The sequence below is a fragment of the Narcine bancroftii genome, chromosome 14, assembly GCF_036971445.1.
Source record: "Narcine bancroftii isolate sNarBan1 chromosome 14, sNarBan1.hap1, whole genome shotgun sequence".
Taxonomy (NCBI): domain Eukaryota; kingdom Metazoa; phylum Chordata; class Chondrichthyes; order Torpediniformes; family Narcinidae; genus Narcine; species Narcine bancroftii.
In genome coordinates, this window is record NC_091482.1 from 17,372,882 (window position 1) to 17,393,591 (window position 20,710).

At 40.8% G+C, this 20,710-nt stretch overlaps 1 long non-coding RNA gene across 1 annotated transcript in view; it reads right to left on the bottom strand.

The window, feature by feature from the left end:
• Positions 1–250: 250 nt before the first annotated feature.
• LOC138749397 (uncharacterized) overlaps positions 251–20,710 on the bottom strand; it is a 75,732-nt gene continuing 55,272 nt past the window's right edge. The window contains exons 3-5 of the long non-coding RNA XR_011348608.1: positions 19,874–20,016; positions 581–752; positions 251–400 (exon numbers count right to left, since the gene is read on the bottom strand). This is a non-coding gene — a long non-coding RNA (uncharacterized lncRNA). The remainder of the gene's footprint in view (positions 401–580; positions 753–19,873; positions 20,017–20,710) is intronic.

Consider the following 20,710-nt stretch of genomic DNA (forward strand, 5'->3'; position numbering starts at 1 on the left):
TTTAAAACTTTATATCAAAAATAGATTTGAATCAGTATTCATAGCTAGAAAAACTCATTAAAACTTTCTCACAAATTAATACATTGCAATTTCAAAATGTTTATATTTGATAAACTTTGAGTTTATTTTAAATTATTTAAATTTTACTGTTTTAGATATTCAAAAATGTTGCCAAGGACTTTTAAAAATGCCCTTCCAATTACACTTCAGCTGTTCGAGACCAATATTACAGATGGGTCCTTGCCTTTCTGTCATTATTGTTGGGTGGTGTCCGGTCCAGATTGCTCTGCACAATGCCTCCTTCTCATCACTGTAATCTATGCCACTGAAGACATTCCCTTGCCTACTTCGAGGCTGCTCACGTTGATTCCAGCCAGAGTTCACATTATCTGACTGAAAACTAATGCAAAATCATGGATCAGTGAGAACTGGATGGATGTTACAATTATCATTAATCATATGAATGAAAAAACTATTGATTGTGAAAATAATGTGGTTAATATAAGACCTTGATTGTCCCACCATGTTGATTAAGAACACCTGTATAACTAATAAATATTACTTTCACTTCAGCTCATACCTCAGATCTGCCAACATCTTCACAAGAGACGAGGTTTGCTTAAGATAGATTTTCCAGTCAAGATTGCTCATGTTTCCGGAGTTTATTATGGAGTTGTGATGGAAGCAAATCTTTTGTAAAAATGTGTTAGTGGATCTTAAATTCTCTTCCATTCACTTGAGAAGACGAGTTTCTGTCAAGGTAAAGGGAAATGAAATTATTTCACTTTGTCATCCAGAAACTAGTGCACTATGCTCTGCAAATTCAACCAATAAATAGCAGTCAACCTCATATCATAAGGCCAGGACCTTATTTGCAAACTGTCCTACAATATGCTTTTATCCAGTCAATGACTTCATCTTTCAGCTCAATCTTGGCTTACCACTGCAGTTTTCTCTTAACTCTTCAAGTAGATTTATTATGTTATAATCAATTAGTAATGGTCAGAACCCAGCTTCACTCAAATACAACAATTAGTCATTATGATTAACATAAGAAATTGAATCAAAATTAGAATATCTGGTTCCATTAGCTTGTTCTGTCAATCCACAACACCGTGAATGATTGCCAGCTGTTTCTTGTGTAATGCCCATAGCACCTGATTTCCTAGAACTATCAACCTTTGATGTGAGTACACAATAACTGAGCAACCACAGCCATCTGGGTAGTGAATTCCACTGCTTTCCATGTTAGAACAGTTGGCCAATGTTTATGCAAGCAAAAACACCACAAATCTTCTGAAAGTGCTCAGCTAGCATTCCCATCTCAGGGCTAAAACAGTATTGATTTTATTCGGCTGAAAGGTGTTAACATGGGCCGTGTATTTAGTGCCTGACATTTTACTCTTTATTTGCAAGGTCGGTCGGTCACAAGTGAGATGTTTCAATAAATAACCTTTCCCTTGAAACATGTTGGAAAGTCAAACTATTTTCAATGGTTGGGCTTCACTGCAATCAAGGGAAGGACAGTTCAGAGATATGATAGCAAAGATTTGGAAGATTCCAAAATATGCTAATCAATGAAAATATGCTAAACAATGAAAGAATGAATGTGCAAGTGTTATTATTGTGGATTTCAATTTATTTGTAGTTTATAAAGACTCGGTGTTGATGTGTCTTTTGACTTTATTTAACATGACTGAAAATATCTGATTTTAATGATCCCTACTTCTTTTTTCTTTGGCTTGGCTTCGCGGACAAATATTTATGGAGGGATATGTCCACGTCCGCTGCAGGCTCATTTGTGGCTGACAAATCCGACGCGGGACAGGCAGGCACGGTTGCAGCAGTTGCAAGGGAAAATTGGTGGGTTGGGGTTGGGTGTTGGGTTTTTCCTCCTTTGTCTTTTGTCAGTGAGGTGGGCTCTGCGGTCTTCTTCAAAGGAGGTTGCTGCCCGCCGAACTGTGAGGCGCTAAGATGCACGGTTGGAGGCGAGATCAGCCCACTGGCAGTGGTCAATGGGGCAGGCACCAAGAGATTGCTCTAAGCAGTCCTTGTACCTCTTCTTTGGTGCACCTCTGTCTCGGTGGCCAGTGGAGAGCTCGCCATAGAACACGATCTTGGGAAGGCGATGGTCCTCCATTCTGGAGACGTGACCCACCCAGCGCAGTTGGGTCTTCGGCAGCGTGGATTCGATGCTTGCGGTGTCTGCCAGCTCGAGTACTTCTATGTTGGTGATGAAGCCATTCCAATGAATGTTGAGGATGGAGCGGAGACAGCGCTGATGGAAGCGTTCTAGGAGCCGTAGGTGATGCCGGTAGAGGACCCATGATTCAGAGCCGAACAGGAGTGTGGGTATCCCTATGAAAGGCAGAACTAAAGCCCTAACTAAAACTAAAAACAGAAAGGGAAAAACCACAAGTCTTAATGACACTTCAAACCATCAAAGACTTCTGCAAAGCGACTCTCTCAAGACCATTTTGATGAAATAGAGAGTGAAAATCAGATTTGTTACAGGATTGGCCGCATATTAAAAATTTTAGTGCTTAAAATACCACATGTTAGGTACTTGGGCATCATGGTTAGTGTCACAGTTATCACAACACTGTTACTGTGACAGCAACCGGGGTTCCAATTCCACGCTGTCTGTAAGAAGTTTGTACGTTCTCCCCATGTCTTTCTGGGTTTCCTCCGGTGCTCTGGTTTCCTTGCACCATTCAAAATGTACTGGGTGTGTAGATTAATTTGGAGGCACGAACTTGTGGGCTGAAAAGGCCTATAACCATACTGTATGTCTAAGGTTTCAATTTATTTCTCCATTGTTGAAGTTAATAGCGAGTAATATTAAGTAGGATATAGAGGAGCTGCCTCTCTTCTGTCACTTGTAATGTGAGCATACTGGTGTTGATGTGTCAATGTCTCCTGTCTGAAGAAGACTTCATGAACAGAAATACAGAGGCTACACTGCAAGATGAAAACCACTAGCTCTCTAAAAAAGTGATAATTCAGGTGCACAAGGCAGTGAATGAGGTGTTTGGCACACTTGCCTGAGATGGAGTATTAAGTACAACATTTGGGATATTGTGATTCAGCTGTCAAAGGTGAGACGACACTTCGGTCTGTGTGCAGTTCTGGTTGCCCAGGTATAGGAAGGATATCAATAAATTGGAAGGGGTGCAGAGGAATGTTGCCAGGATTAGAGCTTGAGTATAAATATGGAGAGATAAGATACTTGTAAATATTTATTCCCTGGACCAGAGAAAGCTGAAGAGTGATCTTATAGAGGTTTATTAAATGTTAAAGCACTCAGAACTATTTCCCAGGGTAGATGATTCCAGAACTATAGGACAAAGGTTTATGGTGGGAGGATGGATATTTAAGACAGACTTGAGGGGCAACTTTTCAATTCAAAGGGTGGTCTGTATCTGGAACCAGCTGTTGCAGGAAACTGGAGGTGGGTTGTGAGCACAAGTTTGCCATTCTAAACACATTTGGATAGGAAGGGCATTGAAGGATATGGAACAAATACAGCCCTATAGGATGTGCCCAGAATGCCAGGTTAGTGGACATGGGTGAGTTGAGCTGAAGGGCCTGTTCTATGGTGTTTGACTCTGTCATTATCCAGACCTTAAAGCTGGAGCTGAGTCTTTTATGAGTGAAATTAGGAAATATATTTTTCACATAAAGCCTGGAGGAGATCTGGGACCAGCAATGTCAGAAGATCATGATTGCTGGATCAATATAAATATTTAAAATTGATAGAATTCTTTTGGGCAAAAGTATCAACGGATAGGGAACAAAGAAAAGTAAAGTCAGAGATCCAGATTAACAGTGAATTTAATGGCGGAACTCATTTGAAGAATTGAATGGCAGACACCTGTCATTTGCTCAATAAATGATTACGTGAATTAAAATTCATCTTCCTGGTAAAAATTAAAATACGGTTTTTTTACAAATTGGAATAATCATTCATAAACATCTGGACAAAACGACAGTTGTTATTTCAGCCTTGGCCCTGCAGTTTAAAATGGATGATTGATTACACAGTGATTAATAGATTAAGAATGATTGTAAATAATATGATTCAGAAAATATATGAACAGATGAAGCCGGGTGTGTAGAATCAGAAAACCAAAATAATTTCAGCCCGACTAGATGTTTCATGCCTCAAATCGTGCAATTTGATTCAAATCAAATAGAACCACAGAACACTATAGCACAGAAAAAAGGCCATTTTGCCCTTCTAGCCTGTGCCGAAACATCATTCCACTAGTTCCACTGACCTGCACCCAGTCCATAACCCTCCAGATCTCTCCCATCCATGTATCTATCCAATTCATTCTTCAAACGTAAGAATCAGCCTGCATTTACCACGTCAGATGGCAGCTCCTTCCACATTCCCACCACTCTCTGAGTGAAGAAGTTCCCCCTAAACCTTTCCCTTTTCACCCTAAAGCCATATCCTCTTGTATTTATCTCTGCTAATGTAGAGATCGTCGAAAGAACCAAAGACTTGTTGATCCAAACCAAGGCTTTTATAGCAAAAGACAGGAGCTCTTAACAGGTGGCCGACCAGTCCGGAATGATCCGACCTGGCTAGGGACACAACCCTTTAAGGCCCAGACAGTAGGCGTGGCTTAGCTCTCAGCCAATCGCTGTAAGCACAGTCTAGATACTGTAACTATATACATTGGTGATAGATCTGTACTATCACAGCTAATCAAAGTCGAAAGAGCCTACTTGCATTTACTCTGACTTTTCCCCTCATAATTTTGCAAACCTCTAGCATATCTCCCCTCATTCTTCTAGACTCAAAGGAATAAAGCCCTAACCTATTTAATCTTTCCCTGAAACTCGACTCCTGAAGACCTGACAACATCCTAAATCTTCTCTGCACTCTCTCAATCTTACTGATTGTCCTTCCTGTCATTTGGTGACCAGAAATGCACATAATATTCCAAATTTGGCCTCACCAATATCTTGTACAACCTCAGCCTAACATCCCAACTTCTGTACTCAATACTTTGATTTATGAAGGCCAAGATGCTAAAAGCTTTCTTTACAATGACCCCACTTTCAGGAAATTATGTATCTGTATTCCCAGCCCTTTGTTCCTCCACACTTTTCAATGCCTGACCATTTATTGTGTATGTCCTGCCTTGGTTGGTCCTTCCAAAATGCATCGCTTTGTCTGCATTAAACACCATCTACTATTTTTTGTCCCATTTTCCAATTTGTCCAGATCCCTCTGCAACATATGAAAGCCTTCCTTCCTGTCCACAACACCCCCAATCTTAGTGTCATCAGCAAACTTGTTGATCCAATTTACCACATTATCATCCAGATCATTGATATGGACAACAAACAACAATGGCCCCAGCACCGACCCCTGATGCATACCACTAATTACAGGCCTCCAATCTGAGAAGCAATTATCCACTACCACTCTTTGTGTTCTCCCATGCAGCCAATTTGGAATCCAGTTTACAACCTCTCCAACGGATACCTAGTGTCTGAACATTTTGAACTAACGCCCCATGTGGGACCTTGTCAAAGGCCTTACTAAAGTCCATGTAGACAACATTCGCAGCCTTTCTTTCATCTACTTTCTTGGTAACCTCCTCGAAAAACTTCATTAAACATGACCTACCCTGCACAAAGCCATGCCGACTATCCTTAATCAGCCCTTGGTTGTCCAAATCCTGGTATATCCAATCTCTCAGAAAACCCTCCAATCATTTTACCTACTACTGACATCAGGCTCACCAGCCTGCATTTCCCTGGTTTACTTTTGGAGTCTTTTTTAAACAATGGAACGATATATCCTCCGGTACCTCACCTGTGGCTATGGACATTTTAAATATTTCTGCCAGGGCCCCTGCAGTTTCTACACCAGCCTCCTTCAAGGTCCTAGGGAATATCATGTCAGGCCCAAGGAATTTATCTACCTTTATTCGTTGTAAGGCAGCAAGCACCTCCTCCTCTTTAATCTTTATATGTTCCATGATTCTACTGCTTGTTTCCCTTCCATCCTTATACACCATGCCAGTTTCCTGAGTAAGTACTGATGCAAAAAAAACTTGTTTAGCATCTCCCCTATCTGTGAGGCTCCACATATAGACAACCACACTGATTATCTAGAGGATCACTTTTGTCCCTTACTATCCTTTTACTCTTAATATACTTCTAGAAACCCTTCAGGTTTCTTTGGCTTGGCTTCGCGGACGAAGATTTATGGAGGGGGTAAAAAGTCCACGTCAGCTGCAGGCTCGTTTGTGGCTGACAAGTCCGATGCGGGACAGGCAGACACGGTTGCAGCGGTTGCAGGAGAAAATTGGTGGGTTGGGGTTGGGTGTTGGGTTTTTCCTCCTTTGCCTTTTGTCAGTGAGGTGGGCTCTGCGGTCTTCTTCAAAGGAGGTTGCTGCCCGCCAAACTGTGAGGCGCCAAGATGCACGGTTTGAGGCGATATCAGCCCACTGGCGGTGGTCAATGTGGCAGGCACCAAGAGATTTCTTTAGGCAGTCCTTGTACCTTTTCTTTGGTGCACCTCTGTCACGGTGGCCAGTGGAGAGCTCGCCATATAACACGATCTTGGGAAGGCGATGGTCCTCCATTCTGGAGACGTGACCCACCCAGCGCAGCTGGATCTTCAGCAGCGTGGACTCGATGCTGTCGGCCTCTGCCATCTCGAGTACTTCGACGTTAGGGATGAAAGCACTCCAATGGATGTTGAGGATGGAGCGGAGACAACGCTGGTGGAAGCGTTCTAGGAGCCGTAGGCGGTGCCGGTAGAGGACCCATGATTCGGAGCCGAACTTCGAGAAACCCTTCAGGTTTACCTTCACATTATCTGCCAAAGCAACTTTATGTCTATCTTTTGCCTTCCTGATTTCATTCTTAAGTATTTTCTTGCATTTTCCACACTCTTCTAATGTCTCATTTGCTCCTTGTTGCATATATCTGCTGTACACCTCTCTCTTCTTCTTAACCAGATCCCCAATATCTCTTAAAAACCGAGGTTCTCTATGCTGATTAACTTCGTCTTTAATCCTGACAGGAACATGAAAACTCTGCACTCTCAAAATTTCGCCAACCACTCACTGAACACATCCTTGCCAGAAAACAACTTATCCCAAACCACTCTTCCTGAATCCTTTCTCGTTTCCACAAAATTGGCCTTTTTCCTTTAAAATCTTAAGGACCAGATCTATCCTTATCCATAATTAACTTGAAACTAATAACATTATGATCACTGGACCCAAAATGTTCTCCTACACACACTTCTGTCACCTGACCTGTCTGGTGCCCTAATAGGAAATCAAGTATTGCATCCTCTCTTGTTGGTACCTCTATATATTGATATATACTGAATACATTTGACAAACTCCAAGCCATCCACAGAATGTAGAAAGTTAAAATCTCCTACTATCACAACTTTTTGTTTCTTACATTGATCTGCTCTCTCTCTCTCTCTCTCTCTCTCTCTCTCTTTCTCTCTCTCTACAGATTTGCTCCTCCAATTCTCACTGACTATTGGATTGCATAATAATACAACCCTATCAGTGTGGTTACACCTTTCCTGTCTTTCAGCTCCATCCATATAACATCTGTAGGCAAGGTTTCTGGGCTGTCCTGTCTAAGCACAGCTGTGATATTTTCCCTTACTAGTAATGCCACTCCTCCCTCTCTATCACATCTGAAATAACAGAACCCTGAAACATTGAGCAGCCAGTCCTGGCCTTCCTTCAACCAAGTTTCATTAAGAGCAATAATCCCACATGGCAATCCATACCCTAAACTCGTCCATCTTTCTGACAATACTCCTTGCATTGAAATAAATACACCTGAGAACATTTCTATCAGGTACAAACCTTTGACTTTTGCAGTCCTCACATGACCTTTATCTTACACCGCCTCACTATCTGGTCTAACCCTCTGGCTCCCAATCCCCTGTCAATCTAGTTTAAACCTCTGGAGCAGCACTAGCAAACCTTCCTTCAAGAATGTTAGTCTCCCTCCAGTTCAGGTAGAAACCGTCCCGTCTGAGCAGGTCCAACCTTCTCTGGAACAGAGCCCAAATGTCAAGAAACCTGAAGCCCTCCCTCCTGCACCATCCAATTATCCACGTATTTAGCTACATTAACTTCCTATTTTTAGCCTCACTAGCACATGGCATGGGTAGCACTCCTGAGATCACAACCCTGGAAGTCCTATCCTTCAACTTTGCACCTAACTCCCTAAACTCTCTTCACAGGACCTTCTCATCCTTCCTCCCCATGACATTGTTCCCTACATGGATTATGGCATCTGGCTGCCCGCCGTCCCACCTGAGAATACAGAGAACTCGATCTGAGATATCGTGGACACTGGCACCAGGGAGGCAACAGATCATCTGGGATTTTTGATCTCTCCCACAGAACCTCTTATCTGTCCCCCTAACTATCGAATCCTCTATCACTATTCCACTCTTATTCTCCCTCCTTCCCTTCTGAGTTGAGGGTCCAGTCTCAGTGCCAGAGACATGACCACTACAACTTGTCCCTGGTAGGCGATTCCTATCAACAGTATACCGTTTTGTCTATTCCCCTTCCCTCTCCTGACAGTCTCCCAGCTACCTGCCTCCTGATTTTTGGGGGGTGACAGTTTCCCTGACACTCCTCTCTATTGCTACCTCTGCCTCCCGCCTTCAATTGAGGTACAAATAATACAATTTGATTGTACCCTCCTAAAACTTAGCTCTTCCTTTAATCTTTTTGTTAGTGTTAACATCGAAACCTCCTGTTGATTGCAACATCGTTTGCGTGTATGAACATCCATCAGGAGAGTATTTCTGAAAGCAAGCCCATCTGGTTCTAACCTAATGATATGCATTGGTAAATTTCTCAGCAGGGCAAAAAAATGCCTATCACTGTCCGTGACTTCCTTTGATTGTGGTGGGGAGGCCACAACCAGTGGGGCCTGAGGAGAAGCAAATCACTGAAAACTTTGTAAAACCACAAGTGCCTGGAAACTCTAGAGTTGCTCTCAGATACACAGAATATCAGCAAATTCTGATCAATTTCCCATCATTATTACTTCAAGATATTGGCATTAAACTCAGAATAATCCTGAAAATTTAACAAATGCCTGGTTTAATTTCATTGTATAAATTCGATTGCTCAATAATATAATATAATGCAAGTTGTTGATTGAAACCTTTCAAAAACTAACCTTCTATGAATGGGTTGGACAGAAATTCCCACTTACGTGACATAGTCAAATTAACATATTTAATTCTTCTAAAAAATAATTCATTTTCTAAGTTTTACATTTGCACAATTATTTTCATTGTTGAGAATTCCATTACAATAAAACCCACGAGAATAATATTATTTCCCACAAATATTCGTACCAAATGCAAGATGATTGTATATTACAGGACCCCAACAGACAAATATGAGCTTATCCTATAAATGAGATGAATTAAACATTACTGCCAAAGAAATTGGTTCAAAGATGTGAGATATTGCTTATTCACATTCCAAGCAGTAAAGAGCTCACTTTACACAAATACCTTTGGAACTCAGTCTGCGTGATATTTGTATGATATCCAATCATGTTTTTGTGACTCCAGGAAACTGGATGCTGAAAACGCTAAGAATGCTTGCAGTCACAAGCATTTGTGGAGACAGATACAGAGTTAGTACATCAGGAATGGATAAAGCTGAGACATGCATCCACCTTGTAGTTGAAAGTGGTTTAGTGAAGCTCATTGAACTCTTCATCTGCAGTCAGCAATGAATAGTGGTTGGAGAGCGGCCCACTCAGAATTCGGGGGCATATGGTGACAAGGTGTTGTGCGTGAATGAAAAGGTTGAATTTGGTCCGAAGTTGGAACTGATGAAATGGAAGGGTGGGCTTGGAGTCACTGAAAGAGAGCCTAAAGGTGGAGGAAAGGATCAGGGGTTGGAAAAGGGAAGGGGATGAGTGTTAATAGAAGTTCAGGCCGAAAGATGGGAAAAGGGGCTTGTGTTGGTTGAAGTGCACAAGAAGAATCTGTGGCTGGGGAAGAAGAGATACCGGATTTTGGGGCTATTGGTCGAGACTGAGTCATCACATCAGAGCACGGCTGGTTCAAGCAAAGGACAGAGGCTCGAGGCTTCTAGCTCTGTTGGGTGGGGATCCTGAATGAGAGCCAGGTAAATAAGTTACTTGAATTAGCCAGATGTTCTCATTTGAAGTAACGCAGATGTTTTATTTCAATATAGAAATATGGATTTCACTTGCTTCAAGAGTTCACTAACCAGAATAAAGAATGGGTTTAATATTGGGCTGAGGCTTTTACATAGAACTGCTCCACATAATTGCCACAAAATTAGGAATTCACAGGCGCACACTGATGCTCTCAAAGGAGCAATCAGATGTCAGACTCTGTAGTTTGGTCTTGCTGGCATATTCCACATATTCACTCATAAAAAGCAACATTTTGTGCATCTAATCAGCTACATGAATACACCTGGTCTAAGTAGCCCAACAAGAGAGATTCCCTCTCATTGGGCTACTCCTCTATATACTCTGTTACTGAATTTTTTTCCCCATTTCTGATGAGGTTCTAGGACCTGAAGCATCGATGTTTTCTTTTTCCACAGATGCTGCCTGTCCTGCTGAGTGTTTCCAGCTTTTTCAGGTTTTACTGGTGCAGATTTCAGGTATCTGTGCTTTTGTTTGATTTCAAAGTTCTGAAAGTGCTTCCCAATCTTCACTGATGGCTTTCTGATTTGTAAAATGGGTTGATCCTTGTGAATATAGATCATTTAAAAAAAAAACAAATTTAGACATACAGTACGGTAACAGGCCCTTCCAACCCATGAACCCACAACACCCAATCACGTTTTTGAAGGGTGGGAGGAAACCCACGCTGACACAGGAAGAACATACCTGTACTCCATACAGACAACGCTGGATTCGCACTGGAACAGTGTTGCTCTAACTGCGTCGTGAACCATGCCACCACTACACTAACTGAAACCAAAATGGTATACAGTACTCCAGGTATAGTCTCACCAAGGTACTGTATAATTATACTAAGACATCTTGTCCTTAAATTCTAAATTTCTTGCATGAATTCTAACATACTACTTTCCGTCGCAGCTGCTCACAGCACCTGCACGTTTGTCAGTGACTGGTGTTCAAGGACAGCTGGATCCTTTATTACATCAACACAGACTAATTGAAGAGAAAACTGCAGACAAATACACAAGTCAAATTACCAGAAGAAGAATTGGCAATTTCCTCAGAGCTCCAAAACCCTTTCTCGTTGTTGATTTGCTGAAGGTGTGACCAAATCCATCTTTACAATGCTAAGGTTTGCAAGTGGCATGTAGATAACAATTAATTCATGTTGTGCAAAACAAGTCAATCTAACATATCATGGAGTTTTCATATTGTTGAAAATGGCTGTGGGCAAATCGTCCCCTGCTTAGTAAAACAAGCAGCTAAAAGTTAAATAATCTTGGTAAATTACAATGACAAAATAAAACTATTCTCACCAATCAAGAGAGAAATTTAAAAATATCCAAAGAGAATCAATTTTGGAATTTTAGAATCAAAAATGGAATTCAAATAGAAGATGTGGAGCAGACTAGTAATCTAACATAAATGCCAGAACTGTTCATTTAAGCTTTGGAGATTTAGAGAGAACTCAATGCGACAGCTTGCAAGAAGCTATAGAATAAAAACAGGGAACACTGCCATCAAAAAGCATTAGCAATCATCAAGGTTCCACATTACCCAGCACATGGTCTGTTTTTGCTGCTACCATCAGGAAAGAGGTACAGGTGCCACAAGACTCACACCACCAGGTCAGAAACTCCTCCATCATCTCACTCCTCAACAACAAACTCAATCAGGGACTCTTTGGACTTTATTGATTATTTATTTTCTCTCGATGCACAGTCAGTTTGCTTACATTTCTTTATTTCTATACATGTACAGCTCCCAGTGGCCACCTATTTCAATTCCTCGTCCCATTCCCTTGCTGACATCCCTCTCCGTGGTCTTATGCACTGCCAGAATGAGACCACCGGCAAATTGAAGGAACAACACCTCAATATCCATCTGTGCACCCTCCAACAAGATGGCATTAATGTTGACTTCTCTGTGGTCTGTTAACACCACCCCCCCTACTGTCTCCTTTCCCCAGCTCTGTCTCTTGCCCCTTTCACACTTGCATCTCAGTAAATCGGTCATTCAGTGTCCCAGGATAGGAATGGCCTTTCACACTAGACCATTCATAACTGAACGCTTTCACACTTGCAAGGATTTATCCCCGGCCTACTTACAAGGAATGGTGAGTGATTGAAATATATTTAAGTTCAGAGCATATCACAGTGCATGAATCGTTGAAATTTAATGTGCTTCTACAATAGGAAAAAAGTACGGCAAACAAATCATATAGTACCTGTATAATTTTAATAATTGTATCACGTAAGCCAAATCTATGTAAAACTGTACAGAAAATTCAAATTAACTGAATCAAATACCTTTTCAGTGCCCACTCTAATAATTATTGCTTTAATTTTAATTTTTTTTTGTCTTTGATCCATAATGAGAATTGTCCTTGATTATGTTTTTGGATAATTTTCAGGACTCGCTACTTTTGGGATAAATGTTCATATTCTCTGTGAGATCCAAATGATTGATTAATATAATTGTTTTAATTTTTAAATATTTTCTTTTATTAGTCTTCCCAAGCAGTTTCTGCATAGATCTGTTCTTTGATCATTACCTGCGATGTGAGACATGGAAGAAAGCCTCTACTTCCTCAGGAGTTTGCAGAGGAGCTAGTGGAGTTGTTCAAGTGAACCGGTACGGACTTGAAGGGCCGACATGGCCTTTTTCCGTGCTGTAAACGGTTATATGGTTATAAACCTGTAATCTCATATTCTGAATGAACCATCGGTTACTGAGCATTTAATATAATTCTTGGATAAGAAGAAAAATACCAAAGTTGGGAAAGTAAAATTATGAAAGAGAATGTGCGGTCTGTCTGAAAGTCAAGAATGCCAAACATTAGGACTGATAAAGAGCTTTGGGTTTTAATATAAGAGAATCAATGCCTGTTTGCACTAATAATGAGAAGCAGCACTTGCAGGAATTGATCAGAGGAAATAGGCACTTGTTTGTGTCTTTCCATCCATTCATTTTAATTGATGGAGAAATATATGGACTCTCAGACTACAAAAGACCTGACTTAAGGAAATCTGGATTTATACAAATTCTCCCATGAATTTTTAAGCATTTTTCAAGGCAGGGAAGTTAATTCGACCAATTCAAACATTTCTGGTGTCGTGAGCTGCCAATTAATTCAAAAGGCAAGCAGTCTTCAAAAAAAAAACATTTAGAAATAACTTCTCCATAGAAATAAAACCGATAAATTGCCTTTCAGAACGTAGCTGTAGTTCACAGTGACTTGTATTGGAAACTGATGAGATGAATCTTTTCTATTGTCACTTATAAACAAACTCTATTAAACAAAACATCCATTGATATTTTAATAATATCGATACTAGTCATTAGATAGGGGACAATCTGAGTTTGTAGGATGGCACAGTTGGCATAGCAATTAGTGCAATGCTGTTAAAGCGCCAGTGTTCACGACCGAGGTGCAAATCCCCTGTCGATCATAAGGAATTTGTACGTTCTCCCTGTGTCTGCCTGAGTTTTCTGTGTGCTCTGATTTCCTCCCACCATTCAAAAAGTACTGGGGCTGTAGGGCAATTGGGTATAATGGGTCCATGGGCCAAAAGGGCCTGTTACCGTGCTGTATGTCTAAATTAAATTAAACCATTGTAAAAAAAAAAGAGAAAAGACAATGTTCATGTTAATCAACCATCACTGAAGTTGTTAATTTCTGCCTTTCAAAAGATGGTTTACAGAGAATTCTTCGGAATAGAGCCCTTACATCACCTATGAGCTGTGTGTTTGCCTGCAATGTGCTATAATGTGCTCTCAAAGAATTCTGCTCTGCCCCCACCTCTGGATGTGGCACAGCAGTTTACTTTAGAACACATATCTCTGAATGCTTCCTTGTGGGGGGGGGGGGGGGAAGACCTCCATCCGTACACCCACAAAGCACTGTAAGATTCCGAAATGAAAATAATTCATCAAAAGTTAATAGACTGGGCAGAAAATTCTCATCACTGCAGATAGTTTGCACCATAAATTATACACCCATCAGTAGTGTTGCTTGACTTCAGAAAGAATGGGCATAAGAACATCAGAAATATGATCAGGAGAGGGCAACTGGGCCCTTTGATCCTGTTCTGGCATTGAATAAGATTCCGGCTGAGACTCAGCTCCACTGACCGTTATTTTCCCCGTGACCCTTAATTCTCTACCATGTAAAAAGCTGTTTAATAGTGTCTCACATAAATGAGGCAGTCTTTTCTGATTCTGTGGTCAGAGAATTCCACAGAGTTGCTACTCTGGGAAAAGCCAATCCAGTGAGTATCGTCCCAGGCAGCAATCTCTTCTCATCAGCTAACCCCTTCGTCTCCGGAATCAACCCGGTGAACTTCCTCTGTACTGGCCCAAACCAAATGGATCCTTTCTCAAGTAAGGAGAGCTGACTGCACGCCGTTTTCCAGGTGTGGCCCTCACCGATACTCTGTACAGCGGCAGCACAACCTCCTTGCTCTTAAATTCCATAATCTTTGGAACCTCGGATGTCACAACCTATTGACGATTAAACTACTGAATTGTTCATTGTCATGTGGACAGAGATACAGTAAAATGACATGCCATTATGGCAGCTCTCACAGTCACTAGGCTCTGGCACCTTGTAGCATTCACACAAAATGTTCCAGAATTAACACACTATTTTGCTTAGGCGGAAAGATTCGATTCCACCTACCTATGTCCAGTGGATGTGCCAAACTTTAGTTTGTTTAAATTTAGAGAAGATTAGATGTGCTATAACTGACACCGATATTAAGTTTGATAGAATGTGGCACCCTTTTGTGAATTTGTTTCATGATTTTTAAACCCACTTTAATACCATATGGTTTATCATTGTTTCTCCCTCGTGTCAACTATTGTCATTTATGCTATGGAACATTTTCTTGTTTATTATTGAATTTATTGGTTTAAGGCATCCCAACTAATTTCTACTATAAGGTTATGGGGTCAGGCTGTTTATTTAGTTTAGGATTAGTTTGAATAATAGAGCTGTGGGGAATCAATTACTGTTTGTTTATGATGCATACTCGTTTGATATATATTCTGTAACCTTGGATTCTATATATTATGTTTCTTTTTTGTATGCTTACAAGTAATAAAAAGATTGGAAACAGATTGATCGTGACAATGGTAACATTTCATTTCAACTTTAACATTAACAGAGCAGGCAAATGTAAAATTGGTACATAAAATAACAGCAGCTTCCCAATGAGAATTAGTCACTCCGATCTGGTTCCTCTCCCTCGCTGTCAACCAGTTCTCCATGTTCTCATCAGCCTCCACTGCCTGGCACATTCCTCTCACACTCCGCCACTGTCACCGCCTCCCCACATCACTCTCAGCACGGTCTCCAGATAGATCCCCTCGGTGTCCCACATCACTCTCAGTGTTGTGCCAGATAGAACCTCTTATTGTCTCACATCACTCACAGTGTCCTTCGAGGTAGACTGTCTCAGAGAGTCACATCTCTCGCAGCATGGTCCCCAGATGGACCCTCTCGGTGCCTCACATCACTCACAGCGTCCTTCGAGGTAGACTGTCTCAGAGAGTCACATCTCTCGCAGCATGGTCCCCAGATGGACCCTCTCGGTGTCTCACATCACTCACAGCGTCCTTCGAGGTAGACTGTCTCAGAGAGTCACATCTCTCACAGCATGGTCCCCAGATGGACACTCTCAGTGTCACACATCACTCACAGCGTCCTTCGAGGTAGACTGTCTCAGAGAGTCGCATCTCTCGCAGCATGGTCCCCAGATAGACCCCTCTCGATGTCTCACATCACTCACAACATCCTTCGAGGTAGACTGTCTCAGAGAGTCGCATCTCTCGCAGCATGGTCCCCAGATGGACCCTCTCGGTGTCTCACATCACTCATAGGATCCTTCAAGGTAAACGGTCTCAGAGAGTCATATCTGTCGTGGCATGGTCCCCAGATGGACCTTCTCGGACTTCCAAACATTTGAATTTGCTGTGATTGGTTCCCAGAATTAATAATTTCTGTGTCTCCATTGGTTCTGGGGAAATGCTGCAATTCCCATTTCCTACCCATTTTCCATGCTTTTGATTCATTCATTGTCGTCCTCTGGAGATCATGTACGATGATGGGTTTTTTTTTCTTTAAGCCGATTAACAAAAAGCACAGGTGCCAGCACTGCAGTTAACGTGGCCAAGCCTGAGAATTGAGGATGATTGTAAATGGATGTTCAAACATCTGTTTCTGCTTGCATTGGATTATAATTCTCACAGTAATGTGGGGAGAGATTTTGTGCGCTGATTTTGTTTTCCTGGTCTGATTGGTTATAAATTTGCAGAGAGGTTACAGCAAGTAACTAGACTATTCAGTCTGTCAAGACTGTTCTAGAACCAGAGATCCTTAGAACATTACAGCACAGAAACAGGTCCTTTGTCCCTTCTTATCTGTGCCAAACTATTTTTCTGCTGACTTCCACTGACCTGCGACCAGTCCATACCCTTCCCATCCAGGTGCAAAATTCTTGTTCATTGTTAAAATTGAGCACTTCAGTTGACAGCTCGATCCAAACCCCCCACCACTCTCTGTGTGAAGTTCCTCCAAATGTTCCCACTAAACTTTTCCCCTTTCACCCTTACTCCATGTCCTCCGCTTTGTATCTCACCTACCCTCTGTGGAAAAAGCATACCTATATTTATTCTGTTTATATCCCACATAATTTTAAATGCCTCTATCAAATCTCCCCTCATTTTTCTTCACTCCAGGGAATAAAGTCCCAACCTGTTTAACTTTTCTCGGTAATTCAGTTCCTGAAGTCCGGCCAGCATCCTAGTAAATCTTCACTGGCCCACTGCCATAGTCACCTTGCCTGTAGCGACGTCTCACATGCTTCTCCTTCTCAGCGAGGAGGAGGGGGTGTTCTTCCCATTTCCGATGCTCTATGCTGCTCCTGCTCCCTCAGAGTCTGCAAACCCCTGCAATCCTCTGCTACCTATGTCATCTTGGGCGCAGACTTCTGTGGTTACTGGATTTATATTAAAAAAAAGCACCATTGGCTCCTCTAATATCCTGTTTAAAGTCTGTGCAGAGCCGTCAACAGGAAACCAGGCAGTAGGACCCCTGTGGAGCAGCGTTGTGTCTCCGCTCCCTCTCTCCTGGGTCTGGACCTCCTGTTGCAGCAGGTCCGCCATTTTTTTGTCCTCAGTTTGGTTTTGAATGCTACAATTGAATTTATCTCCACTTCTACATCTGGCAGGGCATTCTACCCCTAAATACCTGCTGCATTAAAAGGCTTTATCCTCACATTGCCCTCTTTCTTCTACCCATCTTCTTCACCCTGCATCCCAATGTTCTAGACTTGTTCATCAATGGGAACCATTTATTTCTATCTTCCCTGTTCATAACCTCCATGACTATAAGTATTTCTGTCAAATCCTCTCATTTCCTTTTCTGTTTAAGGAGGTCAATTCCACTTATCCAATCCAAACCTATTTGCTCTTTAGCAAATTATGCTTGATCTCTTTAATCAATTCTGTGTGTCCAGCTGATTGCCAGTTATATATAGTTTCTTGCATTTCCCCTCACCATCGTTAAACTATAGTTATTAAGTTTATCTATTTTTGAATAAGTGTAAAAATTTGCACACTTTATTAAGCATTGCCACTCCTGAATCCACAGATGCATGGAAAATGACTGTAATTTCTCCAGTTTTCTCCCCCACCTTGGAATTTTCCATTTAAGTGCAGCATGCATTTCTATTATCTCTTCTTAATTGCTATTTCATCAATATTGAATGTCAGCCACACCTTCCTTTGCCATGACTTCTGTAGCATCTTGTTCCTTTGTAAAAATTCATTTACAACCTCATCTTGTCTCTGTCTCCATAAGTTGATTTCCTATTTAGCCTTGTATCACCTCTGGCTCTCCCTTGGTTGGTTCTCATTTGTGTTAAGAAACTCACATCCGCAATAGGTTCTGTATTCTGCTTTATTTTCCTCTTCTTAGACTTCACTTTTTCAAAATTCAATTTATTTAATTTAGTTTAGACGTGCAGCACGGTAACAGACACTTTTGGCCCGCGTGTTCGTGTTGCCCAGTTACAAGCAATTGACCTACAACCCTGGTACATTTTTAAAGGGTGGAAGGAAACCAGAGCACCTGGAGGAAACCCACACAGACATGGCGAGAACATACAAACTATTTACAGACAATGTCAGATTCGAACCCCGGTTGTTACAGCATTATGCCAACCGTGCTGCCCTTTTAACATAAATTGGGCACTACCTGAAATTTATAATTCTATTAGTCAAACATCTGAACCACTAAAAAGTCAATTTACATATGGGTCATTTTGAAAATTATTGTAAGATACTGCCAGAAACTTGAAGCAAGAAGCCTGATTCCACTGAATTGAAATGAATTAGGGTAAAACCTTTGATTCTAATTGGAATGGTCAGGGAACCAAACATATAATTTTCTTCAAGCAAGTTACATTAAAAACTCAATTTAACTGATGACATGCCTAGCAGCATATCTTTTGAAAAACATTAGTGAAATTAAGGGTAAATTCTATCAATCTGTCCTGAGTGTGGAACATTGGCTGCTGGGAACATTCTTACCCAAATAGGCCGTTATGAGCAGCATGCTAAGATATTTTGCAATCTTGCATTTGGAGAAATAACCTTTGATACATTCATGACGTCGTGTACAAATTCCACTTTTGATGTGCCCTTCTCTGTGTTTTCCGGTGAGCTTATTAAAAATGTTTTGTTTTAAATCATCTCAGGAATTATGTGACATTGTAGGGTGTTCAGAAGATCACTCCAAGTATCAATCAGACATTCCTTGCAAACTTTAATTCTTTAAGTTGGATGGAACCAGAAATGGATCTTATTCGCACTGTAGTGAGCAGAACTGGTTTACTCGATGCCTTGGAGGTGGAATATCGCATTTTACACTGATACTTATTCCAAAACATGAGCATCATCTGGAGCTAATGGTTTAGGTTTCTTATTTAGAGTTTATGTCGAGAGGCATATCACAGCTGCTGTCAAAAAAATAATTACTTTTTTGGCTAGGTGCCTCAACTGGTGTGTTGAAATTATCTTTGGCATTCAACCACAAATAAGCACTCCATCTTACCTTATGTCCCAAAGCGTTTTAGGAATTCTACATCTCATTAGAAATGCTTGCTTACCTTTGACAGAATGAAAAAAAATATCGGAGCTGCTTATTCATTATGCTGTGTATCATATGTAAAGCAGAAAGGTTCTGCTATTATAAATGTTGATACAGACCAACACGCAATACGAAATATAGACAGTCCCCAGGTTACAAAGGAGTTCCGTCTTTTAGTCACATTTGTAGGAACAGTTCTTATTTAGATTCAGTTTGTCATAGTATATAGGATAAACATTTGGTACCGTTCAATGCAAAAAAAGAAAAAAAAATAGATCACGATGAAAAGTTAACACTGTTTCTATTGATGTCTTGCACAATGGAAGGGGCATTCATGAGGTAACATGAATTATTAATCCTGTTTTGATCTGAAGTGTCAATATCAGTTCAGATATTTTGCGTCTGTCCTTGTTTGCTGCGACAACTGTAACACCCTATCGCCCAATGTTGCGTCCTTCAATATTATAAATTTCCATTTTTCTAAAATTCTTTTCATCGTATAAAACCAACCTCTCTGTAAAAGGTTTACAGAAACAGCAGCTTTCATCTCGTGAATCCCATAGGATGCCTCTGGAATCTAACATCTACAGAGATTGGTAGATGCCGAATAAATGTGTTTTCCGGTTGCTTGAGACTTTCTCTAACTAATACACCTGCATGAAGAATGAACAGTTTAAAAGACAAAAACACTCCATTGTACTTACACTGAACAAACTTCACTTGCATGATTATATAAACTTAAAGCATTTTACATTATTTCCTGTCATATTCTTTGAAAACATATAACTCCCACTGCATCTGCAAGTTCCTGCTGCCTGAAAGATGAACAATTACATGATAGATAACTAACCCCCTCCCTCCCCCAAGTTTACAGATAAAGCCTCTGACTGGGGCAACTCTTACTCAGCAAGGATGAGGAATCACTTTAAGAGAGTCACCCCAACAATGAGCAGCATCAACCAGCTCTTCATCCTGGGCGATGCCATTTTATTCAAATGCAACTTTATTCAAACAGCTGCTGTGAGTAAAGCACGACCAAGGCACTTCGCTGGCTGAATATTTGGTCACATCTTCTGCAAAGATTTACATGCTACTTTAGAGAACATTTACTTTTGCTATTTTAAATTTACATATTTTACTTTTTATTTAATACTTAATTATTTTAATTTTTAAATGTATTTTCCTCAATGTTTTTGCAGTTTCCTTGAGGCTGCCGGATGCTTGAATTCTGGATACCAGTAATCTAATACTGTAATATTATTCACCCTTGATAAGAGCAAATGTAAATTGTCAAAAAATTATAATGTTGATCAGGATCCTGAGTGTCTGTTATTTACCACATATCTA